Source organism: Grus americana, chromosome 2 (assembly GCF_028858705.1).
Source record: "Grus americana isolate bGruAme1 chromosome 2, bGruAme1.mat, whole genome shotgun sequence".
Taxonomy (NCBI): domain Eukaryota; kingdom Metazoa; phylum Chordata; class Aves; order Gruiformes; family Gruidae; genus Grus; species Grus americana.
The window spans coordinates 21,059,809-21,078,104 of record NC_072853.1 but is presented as its reverse complement, the minus strand read 5'-3'; the positions used below and the strand labels follow the sequence as shown (position 1 = coordinate 21,078,104).

At 42.0% G+C, this 18,296-nt stretch overlaps 1 protein-coding gene across 6 annotated transcripts in view; it reads left to right on the top strand.

Moving 5' to 3' along the window:
- OXR1 (oxidation resistance 1) overlaps nt 1-18,296 on the top strand; it is a 293,745-nt gene that overhangs the window by 25,997 nt on the left and 249,452 nt on the right. The gene's annotated exons all lie outside the window — the stretch shown is intronic.

Genomic DNA, 18,296 nt, shown 5'->3' with positions numbered 1-18,296 from the left:
TCGAAATTGGGGGTGGAAAAATCCTAGGGTCAATTTGACTATCCTACAGCAATAATTTCCTAATCTTTGGTGTTGATGTGCTAGGGTTTTGTTACAACACAGCTACAGCAAGGTTTTGCCTGCTTCCATCTTCAGGGTTGTTTCTGAATCTTTCAGATTCTACTATGCAACAGACATATTTAATTCCTCAGGGTGTTGAAGGCAGGTAGGGTGGCCTATTGATTCCTTGTGTTTTTCCCACAAAACCTGTAGTTAAGACTGACTTTACTGAAGCTGCAGGCTCTTACAGGATAGAGGCAGCATGCTGTTGTCAAAACAGAACGTTCCTGTATATAGAACCTGGAAAAAGTGACATTTTCCACAGATTCTTAAATAGTTGTAATAAATTTTGATTTAGAGTAATGTGCAGTAAGGCCAAGAAAGAGATGCATGAACAGTTTCACTTGTGCACATTGAGTAATTGTCTCGGCTCTTTAATTAGGTTTGCCAGGATTTGCAGGTTGCCTGCATGTTGCCGGGTATTCTTGCTTGCTTGAAGATTATTGAATCTCTACAAATGGGATTTCCTGGGCCCTGCTCCCAGCGTGGGCTTTTTGCACTCTTTCAGGAGATACTTTCAACTGAGTCCTTTGAAGCTGTCTCACCGGATGAATGTGACCCACTCCAGGAGATTGTACCCCAAATTCATTAGCTATATCTATATTCTTAAACAGCTCTAATGAGCTTCCCATATCACCCAAAATAAAAGCGGCTTCTGGTTGCAAAATATCTGAAATATCTACCTTATGTAGCATCTGGGAAGCCCTCTCCAAAACCCTGCAGAACACTCATCTGTATTTGGCATGTCTGGAAGCCAGAGGACTGTCTTCCAAGCTGGTGTGCTGTGATTGAGATTCATGACTTAACAGCACTTGAGGAAATGCAAGCCTATGACTAATGACTCATGCAAAAAAAGTCTAGCTTGGTAGATTTGAATAGGCACGTCTCAGTGTACCCAATGCAAATATTTTGAGAGGAATGAATGATTGGTTTTACATGAATTTGAGGCAAGAAAGAGCTTTCCAAAGAGACACATTAAATAAATAAGGTGAAACCTAAAGCTTATGGTTTCTTATCCTGAAAATTTGTATTTCAAGGTTGGTAATGTACCCTTCTGTCACAGTTAAGATTGTGAGAGCTAAACTGAAGATAAGCACGTAGTAATCTAGCTTTGCTATTTTGTTTTCGTCTTACATATAAGCACACTGGTGAGATCCAAAAAGCCAAACTGCAATAGAATGACAATAGTGGGGAAAAAAAAAAAAAGAAAAAAAAAGAAAAAAAAAAGGGAAGGAGGGCAGTTGTTCATTCATATGACATAGGGCAAATGCAGTCCTCAAGTTATTATAACTCAGGACTATGAGCTATAGGCTATTAAGTATTCTGCTTACCCCTGTGTTTGATTTAGCAGGTAATAAGGCATCTCAGTAAGCATGATTAACCTAGTATTTTCTTGGAGATTTTATTCTCTCCTTACAAAATAAATTTTCTGAGTCTCCAGCAGATCACTGCACTTCTGTCAGTTTACACAATTCAGGACTAATGCAGGTTATGTTTCTCTGTACCTGTTCTACAGGCAACGTGTTGGTATTACAGCTTTGAACTTCAGATACAGTCATTCGCATCTCAAAGGAAAATCTTTGGTTCTTGAGATCCCTTGCTTGTTTCTACTGGACATCAAGATAATGGCACATACTGCAGAGAGAGGACTGTGCATGTTTGTAGTTGTAACCCATGGATCCCATGACTGACCCTTCATTTTCCACCCACCAAGGTCACCCAACAAGGCAGGTATCACGGTGGGATGCTGTTATAAACCGCCCAACCAGGATGAAGAGGCAGATGAAAATAAGCAGCTGGTAGAAGTCTCACAATCACTAGCCATCGTTCTCATGGGGGACTTCAACTTACCAGATGTCTGCTGGAAATATAATACAGCAGAGAGGAACCAGTCCAGGAGGTTCCTGGAGTGTGTGGAAGATAACTTCCTGACACAGCTAGTGAGTGAGCTAATTAGAGGAGGTGCCCCACTGGACCTGTTGTTGGTGAACAGAGAAGGACTTGTGGGTGATGTGATGGTTGGAGGCCATCTTGGGCATAGCAATCGCGAAATGATAGCGTTTTTGAGTTGCGGAGGAGTAAGGAAAGGGATCAGCAGAACTGCTACCTTCAACTTCTGGAGAGCAGACTTTGGCTCGTTTAGGAGCCTGGTTGGCAGAGTCCCTTGGGAGGCAGTCCTGAAGGGCAAAGGAGTCCAGGAAGGCTGGACATTCTTCAAGAAGAAAATCTCAAAGGGGCAGGAGCAGGCTATCCCCATGTACTGAAAGATGGACCAGTGGGGAAGAAGATTGGCCTGGCTGAACACAGAGCTTTGGCTGGAACTCAGGAAAAGAAAAAGAGGAGTTTATGGCCTTTGGAAGAAGGGGAAGGCAACTCAGGAGGACTACAAAGATGTTGCTAGGCTACACAGGGAGAAAATTAGAAGGGCCAAAGCCCAGCTAGAACTTAACCTGGCTACTTCCATAAAAGACAATAAAAAATATTTCTATAAATACATTAGCAGCAAAAGAAGAGTAAAGGAGAATCTCCGTCCTTTATTGGATGTGGGCAGAAACATACTGACAGAGGATGAGGAAAAGGCTGAGGTACTTAATGCCTTCTGTGCCTTGGTCTGTAATAGTAAGGCCAGTTGTTCTCTGAGTACCCAGCCCCCTGAGTTGGAAGACAGGGATGGGGAGCAGAATGAAGCCCCCATAACCCAAGGGGAAATGGTTAGTGACCTGCTACACCACTTAGACACACACAAGTCTATGGGGCCAAGGGTCCACCCAAGGGTACTGAGGGAGCTGGTGGAAGTGCTCACCAAGCCATTTTCCATAATTTATCAGTAGTCCTGGCTAACCAGGGAGGGCCTAGTTGACTGGAGGTTAGCCAATGTGACACCCATCCACAAGAAGGGCCAGAAGGAGGGTCTGGGGAACTGCAGGCCTGTCAATCTGACCTCGCTGCCAGGGAAGGTTATGGAGCAGGTCACCTTGAGTGCCATCACGCGGCATGTACAGGACAACAAGGCAATCGGGCCCAGTCAGCATGGGGTTATGAAAGGCAGGTTCTGCTTGACTAACCTGATCTCCTTCTATGACAAGGTGACCCACTTAATGGATGAGGGAAAGGCTGTGGATGTTGTCAGCCTGGACTGTAGTAAAGACTTTGATACAGTTTCCCACAGCATTCTCCTGGAGAAACTGGCTGCTCACAGCTTGGATGGGCGTATGCTTTGCTGGGTAAAAAACTGGCTGGATGGCCGGGCCCAAAGAGTTGTGGTGAATGGAGTGAAATCCAGTTGGTGGCCAGTCACAAGTGGTGTTCCCCAGGGCTCAGTACTGGGACCAGTTCTCTTTAATATCTTTATCAATGATCTGGATGAAGGGATTGAGTGTACTCTCAGTAAGTTTGCAGGTGACACCAAATTGTGTGGGAGTGTTGATCTGCTTGAGGGTAGGGAGGCTCTGCAGCGGGATCTGGACAGGCTGGATCGATGGGCCAAGGCCAGTTGTGTGAGGTTCAACAAGGCTCAGTGCTGGGTCCTGCACTTGGGTCACAACAACCCCATGCAATGCTACAGGCTTGGGGAAGAATGGCTGGAAAGCTGTCTAGTGGGAAAAGGACCTGGGGGTGGTGGTTGACAGCTGGCTGAACATGAGCCAGCAGTGTGCCCAGGTGGCCAAGAAGGCCAACAGCATCCTGGCTTGTATCAGAAATGGTGTGGCCAGCAGGACTAGAGAAGTGATTGTCCCCCTGGACTCGTCACTGGTGAGGCCCCACCTCGAGTGCTGTGTTCACTTTTGGGCCCCTCACTCCAAGAAGGACATTGAGGTGCTGGAGCGTGTCCAGAGAAGGGCAATGGAGCTGGTGAAGGGTCTAGAGCACAAGTCTTATGAGGAGTGGCTGAGGGAACTGGGGTTGTTCAGCCTGGAGAAGAGGAGGCTGAGGGGAGACCTTATTGCTCTCTACAGCTACCTGAAAGGAGGTTGTAGCCAGGTGGGTATTGGTGTCTTCTCCCAAGTAAGAAGTGATAGGACATGAGGAAATGGCTTCAAGTTGTGCCAGGGGAGGTTTAGATTGGATACTAGGAAAAATTTCTTCACCGAAAAGGCTGTCAATAATTGGAACAGGCTGCCCAGGGAAGTGGTTGGGTCACCATCCCTGGAGATATTGAAAGGACACATCGATGTGGTGCTTAGGGACATGGTTGAGTGGTGGATTTGGCAGTGTTAGGTTAACGGTTGGACTTGATGATCTTAAAGGTCTTTTCCAATCAAAACAATTCTATGATTCTATGAATGTCCTGTGAGGAGTAGCTAAGGACTTTGGGTTTGTCTGGTTTGGAGAGAAGGAGGCTGAGGGGCGACCTCATTGCTCTCTATAGCTTACTGAGGAGGGGAAGTGGAGATGGAGGTGCTGGTCTCTTCTTCCAGGTATCCAGTGCCAGGATGGGTGGGAATGGTTCAAAGCTGCACCAGGGGAGGTTCAGACATTAGGTTATGTTAGGAAGCATTTCTTTACTGAGAGGGTGGTGAAACACTGGAACAGGCTTCTTAGCGAGGTGGTCATGCCTGTTGGTGTTCAAGAGGCATTTGGACAATGCCCTTAATATGCTTTAACTTTTGGTCAGCTGTGAAGTGGCAGTTGGACTAGATGATTGTTGTAGGTCCCTTTCAACTGAAATTTTCTATTCTATTCTACTAAAATTTCTTCCAACTTGTTATTAACACAAACTTTCACATTAGCAATTCCATTCTCCCACCTTTTTAAGCTACAGACGGGTTTTTGTAACCTTCTTTGTTAATTGTCCTTTTAGGGAAATAAAGTTCCTTGGGGCAGGTTGAAGTGATTACTGTTCTTTCTACTGTGTGAGTCAGATCCTGTCTGTGAAGAAAAAATGGGATGAATGCACAAAAATATGGAAGGAAGAAAACAGTGAGAAATTAAGTGCATCAACTGTTCCTTGCAGTGATGCTTATAGAGCTGCTAGAGAGAGAAGTATGACATAGGTAGCTGTTCAGAGACTTGGCAAACCTGTATCAGCTCAGGACTCTGTAACACCTTGCTTTTAGCTGCCTTTCTCGTCAAAGGCTACATTGTTGTTGCAGAGTACCAGATTCTGGCAGTCTAGGTCTGACTTTTTTTCTTTTTTTTTTTTTTAATGTTTTGGAGGAGTTAAACTGAAGGCTAGAAGAATTAAGAGGCAAAAGATAAGGAGACATGTCAAGGAAATGAGCAGGAACATCTTGCATTCTAGGTTATTTTCAGAGCTTACCTGGAGCTGTAAGAGATGGGAAAATCATATCAATCTCTTATTCTCTTAAATTGGTTTATTCTTACCAGCTCTTAGCCTGAGGGCAGCAAAGGTATAACAGCACTGCAGTATTTCTTGTGCTTCTACATGACAGTGAGCATGGTGATGGTGGTGAAACATGCTGCATTTAGACTACCTATTCTAGCTCTAATGGCAAAGACCCTTTGATCCCACAGACTAGGTATTTTATTATTTTTATTTATTAGTTAAACCTTAAATCATATGACCTTAATGACTTTCACACTAAAATATATAGGAAGCTGGCTGAAGCAGTCGCAAAACACATTAATAAATTCTTCTTGAGAAGTGTGATGTATTGTTGAGTTTCAGAATTTACAAAACACAGGACAGGGAATGATTAGCTGTGTAGGAACACCAGGGAAAAAACCTGAGAGAAGAACAGCAAATTGAATGTTAGCTGCTGATGTAGACTGCTAGGAGGAAAAAAGGAAATATCAAACTGGAATGTAGAACCAGGGCCATATGTAGGAGAATAAATAATTCCTATTTTACTCAGTTCTGCATGGAATACTGTCTGTAATTTTGGGCATCCACATTTTAAAACACAAGGATGACCAGAAGACTAGGAAGCATGACCTCTAAGAAAAACTGAATTCCGAAGGGATGTTTGACCTAAAAAAGAGACACATCGGGGAGACATGAGAACAGTGCTCAAATACGTGAAATGCTTTTGTGAGAAAGAGGGTAAAGAATTGTTCTCTGTGTCTGCTGGGAAAGTAACAACTAATGAGCTTGAGTTGCGGCAAAGAATATTTTCAGGGAAGAGATTCTGATGTTTAGAATAGCAAAGTCATATTTCAGACTGTACAACCTCCATCCTTTGAGGTTTTTAAGACCAGGTTATAGTTAGGCAAATATATATTAGAAATGGCTTAAATATATATCATTTTGCTTTGGGCAAAGAGTATAAAATAAACAGTATCCTGACCACTTGTAGCCTTTTAGCCCTCTTCTACGTTCACTAAATTTCAAACACCCCTGTGATCCACTTATTCTTTGTTCCATCTGCCAAACACAGCCTTAACATAGTTGAGCAGAACATCTTTGGATGTTTTTAGTTTTGGAGTAATCCTATCTTTTTCTCTTTAATTTTTGCTGACCTTGTTAAATAATTTGATGCATCTTCTAAGAATTGTTTCTTCTGTGAGAGTTAATTTTGTAACTCCCAACTTACCATGAATTTGGTTCTGCTTGGAAAGGAAAACAGTAGGACTTCGTCTGTTGGTCTTTAGAAGTGGAAAGTCACAATGTGACTGCAGCCAGCGTTCTTCAGAATAGGACTGGGGGAGAGAAATTAATGAACGGTCGTCTTTGGGGGCCACAGTCATGTATGAGCCTTTTCTGTTATGATAAATCCACCTTAGCTGCAGCTGTGCTTGGTGGGGTGAAAGCTACATAGTGCCAAGAAATGGAATACTTTAGTTATTTACAAAACTGGAAGTGTAACCTTTGATTTAAAAAACCTGTTCACCAGTTCTTACAGAACCCAAAAGGTTTGAGAGTGGCACAGTCTATAGTCTGCAGCACTCTTAGATCTGATTCCAGCTGAGAACTTCACTGTATAGTCAGCTTTCTTCTTGAAAAGGAGCTGAAGTGGAAAACATAGCAAACCTGGATATATATAAATTGTGAAAGGAAAATAAGGTATTGTAAATATTTTATATTGTCATTTTTGTATTTATGGCTTTCAAAAGATAGGATAAAAACCATTGATGTCATTAAATGAATGGCAGTGGGACAACCACATTGATTATGAATGAATGTTTTTGGTGTATTTTTTGAGATTTTTTGGTGTTGATAATATAGGAATAAATAGGTAGACAGGCCAGTTGATTAGGGGAGACGTTTGTTAAGTGAACTGTCTGAGACGAACAATTTGTAATACAGTCAGGAAAATCTGCATTATTGTATCTTGGGCTATATTCTTCAACCAGCTAATGACTAAGCATAAATACCCTTCACATTGTATTCAGTAAATGTCATTCTCTTTTTATTGTCCTCCTTTCGAATATCAGCCTAGATTAAGTGAAATTGCTTGAGTGCCTATTTAATAAGAAATTGGTATATTGAAATTACTATTTGATATCCTTTTGCACAGTTAAGTGACATCTTTTCTTTAATTTTAGATACAAGTCATTATCACTGGAACTGTATTTAAAATGAAAATCAGTATCATAGCATTAATTTAAAAGTTGAAATGTAAAAAACAGAGTCCATATATTTTAAAGATGAATCTGCTGCTGTTTTCTGTAGCATCTGTAGTCAGGTACAAAAAAATTTGTAATGCCTTTTTTTTTTATGATGGTGGCTAATAAACTTGTGTGCATGACATTCTGCTTTCTCTATCCGAGTTGTACTCACTCTGCTACTCCCTTTTGATTTAGTCCAGATAACTACAGCCAAAGCTCATCTCCATTTCTTCCTCCTCCAAAGGTTTCTGTGTTTGTTTTGGCTGACTAGAGACTCAGGTCTGCGTAATTCTGTTCCCTGCTGTTGATCTCATTTAGCTGACATTATGTTATTGTGAGGAGAGAGGGCTTTTATCTGTTAAGAAATACAATGCTTGTGCAATACCAAACTGAGCTTACAGTACCACTACTTTTACTAATAGTGCAAAAGAGTACGGGAAAGAGAGAAGTTCATCTGGTTTGATCCCAGGAATTGTTTTATCTCTGCATCTCTATTTCTGTGTAATTACTTATGATTTGTGCAGTCCCCCCTCTGCTGCTGTAAATTATACAACTATGTTATATTTTGTCTGCAGCGTTAGCAAATGATATATAGAAACCTAATACACAGTTTCTCAGATGGCTTGTAATCAGACAGAAGTGAGACTGTTGGATTGGGTTTATGTGGCAAGGTTTGGTTGGCGGGGGTGCTGCAGGGGTGGCTTCTGTGAGAAGACTTCAGGAGCTGCCCCCACGTGTGACAGACCTACTTCCAGGTGGCTCCAAGACGGACCCACCGCTGGCCAAAGCTGAGCCCATCAGTGATGGTGGTAGTGCCTCTGAGGTAACATATTTAAAACAGGGTAAAAAAAGCTGCATGGCAGCTGTGGCAGAGAAGTGAGGAGAAAACAAAAGGGGAACCATCTCTGCAGACACCAAGGTCAATGCAGAAGGAGGGGGAGGAGACGCTCTGGGTGCTGGAGCAGAGATTCCCCTGCAGCTTATGGAGGTTGATGGTAGAGCAGATATCCATCTGTAGCCCGTGGAGGACCCCACGCCAGAGCAGGTGGATGCCCAAGGAGGCTGTGACCCTGTGGGAAGCCCACGCTGGAGCAGGCTCCTGGCAGGACCTGTGGCCCCGTGGAGAGAGGAGCCCACACTGGAGCAGGTTTGCTGGCAGGACTTGTGACCCCGTGGGGGACCCACACTGGAGCAGCCTGCTCCTGAAGGTCTGCACCCCGTGGAAGCGACCCACGCTGGAGCAGTTCATGAAGGAATGTACCCCATGGAAGGGACCCACGCTGGAGAAGTTTGTGGAGCAGCATGAGGAAGGAGTGGCAGGACGAAGCATTACAGGCTGACCACAACCCCCATTTCTCATTGCCCTGCACTGCCTGAGAGGGGAGGTAGAAGAGTCAGGCGTGAAGTTGAGCCTGGGAAGAAGGAAGGGGTGAGGGAATGTGGGTTTAGATGTGCTTTTATTTCTCACTACCCTACTCTGTTAAAATTAATTGACAATAAAATTAAATTAATTTCCCCAAGTTGAGTCTGTTTTGCCCGTGACGGTAATTGGTGAGCAATCTCCCTGTCCTTATCTCGACCCATGAGGTTTTCCACCTTATTTTCTCCCCTTGTCCTGTTGAGGATGGGGAGTGAGAGTGGCTGGATGGGCGTCTGGCAGCCAGACAAGGTCAACCCACTTTTGATTTTATATATGTGGGATATGCAATCTGAGAGATTATGTCTTCTCTGTGCAGATTAAGACCTGTCTTTAGAATGTCCATTAGAACTAATTTTACAGAGGGTACAAACATTTCTTAAAGATTTTAAACTTTAATGATCATTTGAGAAGTTTTGACCTGGATGTTCTCTTTGACTGCGAAGTCTGCTTATGAAACCGCTGTTCCAGAGTTCACAGATGCTCTCCTTGTGCCAATGCAACCTGCGCTGTAAACTACATCATGGAAATGGTCTGAGTTATTAAAATTTTTTCTAAACTAAATACTGATTTTTAATGATTTTGGGGTTTTTTTGAGGGAGGGTATTAATCAGGTTCATTTTGGCTGTCTGGTTTTAGTTACATATGTACAACTAAAGGGACAGCAAACTGAGGGATAGGAGCTAAAAACCAGGATGGGCCTGAAGAGAGTAAGACCTCACTTGGAACTCATTTGTTCCTGGAGGAAATTTGTCATCAAGCTATGTTTGAAAGCAGCAGCCCGCCTGCCTCAAGTCATGGTGGTTTCTTCAGCTTTGAGGAACATTAAGTTCATGATCTTTTATGCCTACTTGGGATGTTCTTGATTTTCCCGAAGAGAAGAGGGGTGGATAAATAGCACCAACTTCACATCTCATAGCAGCTGTAAATGAACCATTGTATCTACCATCTACGTCTTGGCAGATTTAGTTTTATCATTAATGTTCGTTGACTTCAGGTGAGCTTTTGGACAGGGTTTCTTTAGCCTATTAGCCTATTATTATTTGCAGTTGTTTCTAATTCTGTTTTTTGTTTGATTTTTTTGTTGTTGTTTTTTTTCCCCTAAACTTCAGTAGGCTTTATAACTCTAAATAAAGAAAAATAATGAAATCCTGATCTGTCCTGGTTACTCCCTGTGAGTCTCCTCTGCGTGTGTGCTCTTTTCTGTTCATAGGCACATCCACTACTTAATTAATAAGAAATAATTGATAGTCCAGCAATTGTACCTAGAGAAAGAGGAGCAGTCTTTTTTTTTTTTTTCCCCTGCCTCAGATTTCTGAGGAACTTAGGTTTTGTGATGATCTAAAGGATGTAGAGGAATGTCCCTTTATCCTGAAATCATAGGAAAGGAAGCTCCGTGTGTGAAGGTGAAGGAGGGCAAAACATCCAGGACAAATGGTTGTTTGTTTTTATCCATCTTATTTAAAAATCGATATATTTCTTTACCATGCTCACAGATAGCAGGCTAAAAATTTGTTTCTCTCCTACTACAGTAGCTAGGATTTGCCTTGAATTATCTACAGGCAAAGGTGGATGATCTAACAGGGAATGAGCGAGAGAGCACACCTACACCGTCGCATTGTAGGGACTATGCGGATTTTGTGGCAGAAGCTACGTTTGACTATGACACAAGACAGAGGCATCTGTGGTATTGTGCAATGTAGGAAAGGAAGAGAAACAAAAGAAAGCAAATGGAAATGAAGGATTTTGTGAGGCTTTGGGGGTTATATTATTTTAAACAATGAAAAATGGGGGTTTAAAAACAAAGGATGAAAGAAAAATTATCAGATGAGGTCACCTGAGCTGTCACTGGGCTGAGGAGGCAAACTGGTAATTGTTTTTTGTTGTTGTCGTCTTAAAACCAGAAATACTTAACTTCATTTTGGAAGAAGAAAACATCTGTCATGGAAACTCTATGATTCAAATGAAAACCATACAGCAGTCATAATTTAATTAATTTGTAAAGAAAAAACTGGAAGTGTAAGAAGATTAAATTAACAGGATTACAAATGTAATCATAACAGACAATAGTATTAGATCTTTGGCAACTGTGTGGTTGCTGTAAAAGACTGGTGCAGATGAAATAATCACCATAGTCAAATATACGAAGTTAATTTCTGTATTTCTAAAACACTTTCAGATATCAGAAAAAAGCATATTAATGAAAAAATACAGAATTAATACTTCTGAATGGCCATAATGTTGGCTGCCCTTATGATTTACAGTGAGCAAAATGAATTATTTATTAAACTCTTGATACTGAACCGACCTTTGATCAACAACAGATGGCAGTCCGGTTTATTTCACTGCATAAGAATTGTTGTTAATGATTTCATTGACGTTTCAGATAAATCAATCTTTAGTAACTACATTTCATTTTTCTCTATTTGAATAGGACTTCATTTTATTGGCTCATTTATTTTTATTTATCATTTAGTTGCTTAAGAAGCCACTAACGAGTTAGCTCCAGGACCTGCCAAACTCAACCTTTAATTGTTTATTTGAATTTTAAGGTATACTTCCTTCAAGTGTTAAGGTAATAAAACAGAAAAAAATCAAGCTAGACTATATAGAGAATAAAGGTGTTGCATGTTTCCTAAAGGTTTGAGGAAATTACTTATTTTCATTTTGAAATGGTTGGTTGTGCAATATACTACAAAGGCAGAAATACGTGATCCGAGGCAGAGTTTCACAGAGCTTAAGGCCAGAAGTAATCGATCTCACCGTTTGTATCCACGGGCCATTACATTCATACAGGTTAACCCTGTGTGATCCCAGTGTCTTTGACTAGACACAGCCTGTGCTTTATGAAGCATAGCTTTTGGGAAGATGTTGTGATCCTACCTAAGTATTCTATATACTGCAGAGGGCTACTTGCTGTAAAACTGTTTCTCACATTGCTTTGTGCCATAGCTTTTTTTACGCTGGTGTATAAAGTACTTGAAAATTCAGGTGACATTTTCTTGCTTTACATGTTTCGGATGTATCTGCACATCATCCAGCTCCTTTTGCTCTGAGCAGTGCAGACTGTTAGATTAAAATAGTCCGTACAGTTCCTCAGGTATGGAAGAGGGCAGACACAGGTGATCTTATCCTTTTCTTCTGTGGTTTCTTTCATCTTTTGGTATCTCTAAGGGTGTTCGTGAGTTGATCAGAATGTTTTTTCCTAAACGCCAGCAAATCAGGTGTGGCATTTAGGTTTAATGCTGTATCATTGAGACACACTGATTACCAAGATTACATGGTTTTAATCTCTGATGACATTGGGTGGAATTACGTGAAAGACCTCAAATGTATGAAAGCGCAGTTTGGCAAAATAAATGTAATGTGGTTTAGGGGGTGATTTAGCTGAGTACGGGAAAGTGTTCGGGTAGTATCGCAATCTTTTGGAGGGGCCCTTCAACACCGACGCCCTGCCTTTAGGGTGCGAGTATAAAGATATTTGTTAAAAATAATAAATTTAATAAGTTTGTTAAAAATTAATAAATATTTGTTAAATATTGTATGGGCTTTTCGTGACATGTTTGTGAAGTTTGAATAATGTTTTTAGAGCCTTAGATTCTTTTATAGTATTAGTAATTTTTTTTTTAAGTGATTATGATTAGTGAAGTACAGCAGTAACTGGTTTTGGTAAATGAAGAAATTTTTTTTCTACTGAGTGATTGCTTTGCGGCAAGGATAGAATTAGCAATATTTCTAGTTAACTTCATGCTTTGCCTGTCTGTTGATTTGTTTCTCAGCAGTCTTTTTCCAGAGATAGCCTGAATTAACTGACTACCAAGTCCTGCTTAGAATTTTCCTTTCCATTTTACTTCAGCCATAATACTTATATCAAAAGCCATCACATATTGTCTTTAATGTGGCAGTATCAAAGCTTTCCGGAAGGGCAGAATTTGTTTCATCCTCATTAGCTCTCATTGTCACTTCATCATACTGTAACTTAAGTAAGCATGACCTGTTCTGTGTAAATCCACGTCCATTTTTACTTGCCTAAGTACTGAACTAGAGTTCTTTTTCTTATTTCTGTTTTTAATATTTTTCTTCTTCAGTTGTTTGCTTCTGCAAAAAAATCTGTAAAATAGCGATGCTGCTAGTAAACTCCTTTTATATTCCAGGTGTCCCCAGTGCTGTGGGTACGGGAGTCACTCCCTTTCCATTTTTTTGAACTGGTTATTACTTTTGAACTGGTAAAATTCTATGTATAGTTCTTTTTAATTCAAAGGTAACAATTCTCAAAATCTTTGGATTTGGTTGCTGTTTTGTGACTCAGTATTTCCCATTGCCTATGGAAGGTATTTTGTTCTGCTCTTACTTTTCAAGGCTTACTGTGCATAGGAGTGTTTCATATCTCATGCCTTCCTAGCTTTCAATGTTTTTCAACTCAATTAAGTCAGGTTTATAATTTGATATATTTTGTTCCTGTTTGCTGCTTTTAATCATGTATATAGATATGCTGAATCTACCTCTTCTGAGAAGTATTTAATATAATTTGTTTTTCTAACCTTTCAGAACAGAAATTTTAAAGTGTTCTCTTCTTGCTATTTCCTTAAAACAAAAAATCACCTGTAGTCATCCTGTCATCATTCTTGTACCAGCATTATATTTTTATTATCCCAACTTCAACCATCATTTCACATCCCCTTCTGTTTTTTTTCCTTCTTTATACATAGACTCATAGGATCACAGGATAGCTCAAGTTGGAGGGGACCTCAGAAGGGATCTAGTCCATCTTCCTGCTCAAAGCAAGGTCAGCTGTGAGAGCCATCCAGGTTGCTCAGGGCTTTATTCAGATGGGTTTTGAAAAGCTCGAAGGAGGGAGGCTGCTGGGCAGCGTGGCCCGCTGCTCAACTGTGCTTATGATATAAAGCACCACTGTGCATTGCTGCCAAGAGCCTGCCTCCATCTTCTCAGTAACCTCCCTGTTGGTACTGGAAGGAGCCATTATGTCCCCTGAAGCCACCACTTCTCCAGGCTGGAGCATCCTAGCACCCCCAGCCTCTCCTCAAAGGGCAAGTGGCTGGGAGCCCTATGCTGAACTTGGTCCAGTTCATCAGTGTCCTTCTTGCATGGAGGGGAGGGTGCAGAACTGGATGCAGTATTTCAGGAATGGTCTGATGGTTTCTGAATAAGGGGGGAGGATCCCTTCCCTCTATCTGCCGGCCATGCTCCTGCTAATAAAGCCTGGGATACTGTTGTCCATCTCTGCTGCCAGGGCACACTGCTGGCTTGTGCTCAGGTTGCTGCCCCCATCCTATGCCACTGCAAGAGTTTCTTCCTTCCCACATACAGGACTTTGCATTTTTCGTCCTTGCTGAATTTCGTAAAGTCCCTGGCAGCTCATCCCTCCAGCCTGTGCAAGTCTCCCGAGATGACAGTCCTGCCCTTAAGCATATCAACTGGTCTCCCCTAACTTCGTGCTGTCTGCAAAGCTGATGACAGTGCAGTCCGTTGCCTCCTCCAGGTCATTGATAAAGATCATCTTTTGTAATTCTCTATGAACATTTTACACCATATTTATGACTATAATACAATCGTTTCTTAACAGAAAATATTTTTCTTCTTGATACTTGTACTCAGATTTGCATGGGTTTGAGCAGTGAGCGTCAATCTCAGTAAATTATGCTTAAATGTATCTGGTGTATATGAAAAGGTTTCCTTAGTTTTTGTGCCAGTTTTATTGCATAAAATGGCATCTTTAAGACATCATTTTAGAAATCACTATTGCTACTAAGAAGTCTACAAGTCATAGCCTTCAGAATTTATTTCCAAGCAGATAAATGATATTTCTCATCTATTCTCCCAGGCTGTTCTGCCAGTTTGCCCTGGGGACAGTATCTTCCACCAGAGAGGGGTGAGGTTCAGCTGAAAGGCAGTAGCTGACACACAGCTACCCTTGCTAAGCCAGTGAAATGCTATGGTGCATTTCTGTGCAAACAGTTTCTGTGCAAGGGAAAAAAATCCAAAGTCCAAATTAATGTTTTGTTTAATATATTTGGTGACTGTATCAGTCTTTTTTTTTTCCCTCCAAAAAAAGGAGATAGTTGTGCCTCAAGGAAAAGGAAAGTGATGCTTCCAGCAAAGTTTCTGCTGACACAGGTGGCAACATATCCAACACCTTGCTCTTCTGACTTTTCCACCAGTCACTTTCAAGGGAGGATGCTTCAGCTCCTCAGCAATTGTATGCCTGTTGGTTTCCCTCAAATAGCTTGTTCTGTTTTCTGAGAAACTGCAGTACCTTCTGTCATCACTAACATTATTATTTATAGAATCATAGAATCATAGAATGGTTTGGGTTGGAAGGGACCTCAAAGATCATCTAGTTCCAACCCCCCCTGCCACGGGCAGGGACACCCTCTGCTAGACCAGGTTGCCCAAAGCCCCATCCAACCTGGCCTTGAACACTTCCAGGGATGGGGCATCCACAGCTTCTCTGGGCAACCTGTGCCAGTGCCTCACCATCCTCACAGGAAAGAATTTCTTCCCAACAGGAAAGAATTTCTTCTCATATCCAAGAAGAGCCAGAAAGCATCAGAGCCCTTCAGTTAAAGTTCTTACAAACATAAAGGCAGTCTTACCTACTAATGTAAGATGCTTAAAATACAATAAATGCTTGTGAGTTATGCTCTTTAGATTGATGCTTATCAAATGATTGAATAAACTGTGGTTAAAATTTTCAGTGTCAAAGTTCTACCGGTGCTCCTGGGATCATAAGTGACCGTGTCATTTTCAAATATGGGACCTGGACTTCCAGGTCACATTGAAAATACTTCTGAAAATTAAAATAAGGAGCTTGAACCTTGCTACTTCTAAGAGAAAAGGAACCCCTGAGACAGATCTTTATAGCGCATTTGCAGATTTAGGCTCTACATTGTATAATCGGCTATCTAAATGGCTTGAGATACTTAATGTGTGCACTGGGGCAGAAGCCGAGCTGCACTCCTTAATCTCATCCATGTTCCATCTCTGAGCTGCATATCTGACAATGTAGGCATAGCTTAGGCTCCCAGTTAGCCTGACAATCCTAAATAGGGATCAGGAGCATGATTTCCCAAGACATGCAGGGAACGTGCATGTCCCAGATCCATTGATTTTCAATTGGAGTGGACACTTGGCTTACTTAAAGCCTTTAGAAATTCCCAATCAAGACAGCTAACTTGAAGTGTGCATTTGTTGTGCTCTCAATGTGAAGAGACTGATGTTACTGAGTGGCAGGGGCAATAATTGCATAGGAAGGAAAATGTACTTCAGGCTGATGATATTTGTGGTGCTCGCCCAGCTGCAAGGCTGTGATTCTGGAACAAGAAGGCATGGAAAGGAAGAGGGAGGTTCCCTTCAACTCTTCTTTGCAGCTGTACAAGTGAAGGAGCCACACCAATTAAAAACAAAAAAACCCCTCTACACAAAACAAAAAAGAAAATGCTTTAAGAGCAACTGTTAAATTGAGACAAAAATGTCACTGCCCAAACCCTTAATGAAATATGGTGCTGTGAAAATACCACTTCCTCGCCTGGAAGTAACAAGACATTTTACCTGATGTCATTTTATCTGGTGTGACATGGAGATGTGAAGTCCCCTTGAGCATCTTACAAATTTAGGAGGGAGTTTGTAGATAAGAATCCTCTTGTCAGTCAAGATCATGTAATCACAGCTTCTTCCTGATGAACAAAACATTTGTATTTAGATTGCAAATTTACATTTAAAAATCAACTAAACTTGGATAGATTTTTTTATTTCATAAACTATGTCTTTTTGCTTTGAATTAAACATTTGGGAGTAGGGCAGAAGGGTTTCTATAGTATCAAAATTATATGCTGTGAGGGCAGGGAATGTGTGCGATGGCATTCACAAGGAAGATGGACCTGAGCTGTTGCAGGCTCATGGGAAGGGACCTGGTGGAGGAAACGTGGTGGAATCAGGGATGGGCTACTTGGGGGCAAACGTGAGACATGTAGGAACACGTAGGAATACAGTCAGGAAACTCAAAGCTCAGCTGGAATCAAAACTAGCCAAGGTGTTGAAGAGCAACAAGAAAGGTTTCTGTAAGAACATTGCAGGCAAAAGGGAAAGCAAGGGGAGCATCGGCCCATTGATCAGGGTGGCCGTGTGGAATAAAGGCTGAAGTGCTCAATGCCTTTTTTGCCTTGGATTTTGCTGGAGGGACTTGTCCTCAGGCCTCCCAGGTGGCTGAACCTCCTAGCAGAGTGAAGCAGTATCTGCGGTAGAGGAAGACAACATTAGGAATCAGAGCCCACTTGGATGTACGCTAGCCCATGGGACCAGATGGGATGCGCTCAAGGGTGTTGAAGGAGCTGGCTGATGTTGTTGTGAGGCTGCTGTCATCTTTGAAAAGTCATGGCAACTAGGGGATGTTCTTGATGTCTGAAAAACATCAAACGTCACATCCAGCTAGTGAGGTCCCTCTGGGTTCAATACTGGGACCAGAACTGTTTAGTATCTTCATTGAGGACATCAGTGATGGGATGGAATGCTGTCTCAGTAAGTTTGTGGATGACATCAAATTGCAGGCTGCAGTCAATGTGCTGGAGGGCAGTGCTGCTATTCAGGGGGACCTGGGCAGGCTGAAGAAATGGGCTGACAGGAACCTCATGAAATTCAGCAAAAGCAAATGCAAGGTCTTGCCCATGGGGTGGAATAGCCCTGTGTAAAGTAGGGAAGCAGTGCTGCAGAAAGAGATCTGACAGGCGTAGAGAACAGCAATTTAAGCATGAGCCAGCAGTGTGCCCTTACAGCAAAGAAAGTCACCTGCATCCCTTGGCTGCATGGGCAAGAGTGTAGCCAGCAGGCCAGGGAAGATCCTTCCCCTCTATTTGGCATTCATGAGACTGACTGTGGAGAACCACGTCCAGTTTGGGGCTTCCCAGAACAAGAAGGATGTTGACTTATGCAGACCAAACGAGGTGGTCAAGGGGCTGTAGCAAATGGCACACAACATGAGGCCGAGAGAGCTGGATCGACTCAGCCTTAAGAAGAGATAGCCAAGAGGAGACCTCTGTGGTGTCAATGAGTACCTGAGTGGAGGATATAGAGGAGATGGAGCTAGACTTTTCTTGAAGGTATGCAGTGATATGGTAAGAGGCAGTGGACACAAGTTGTAACATGGAAAATTCTCATTAGGTATTAGGAAAAATGTTTTTACCGCGATGGTGGTCAAGTACTGAAACTGGTTCCCCAGAGAGGTTGTGGAGGTGTTCAAGACTCAACTGGCCATATC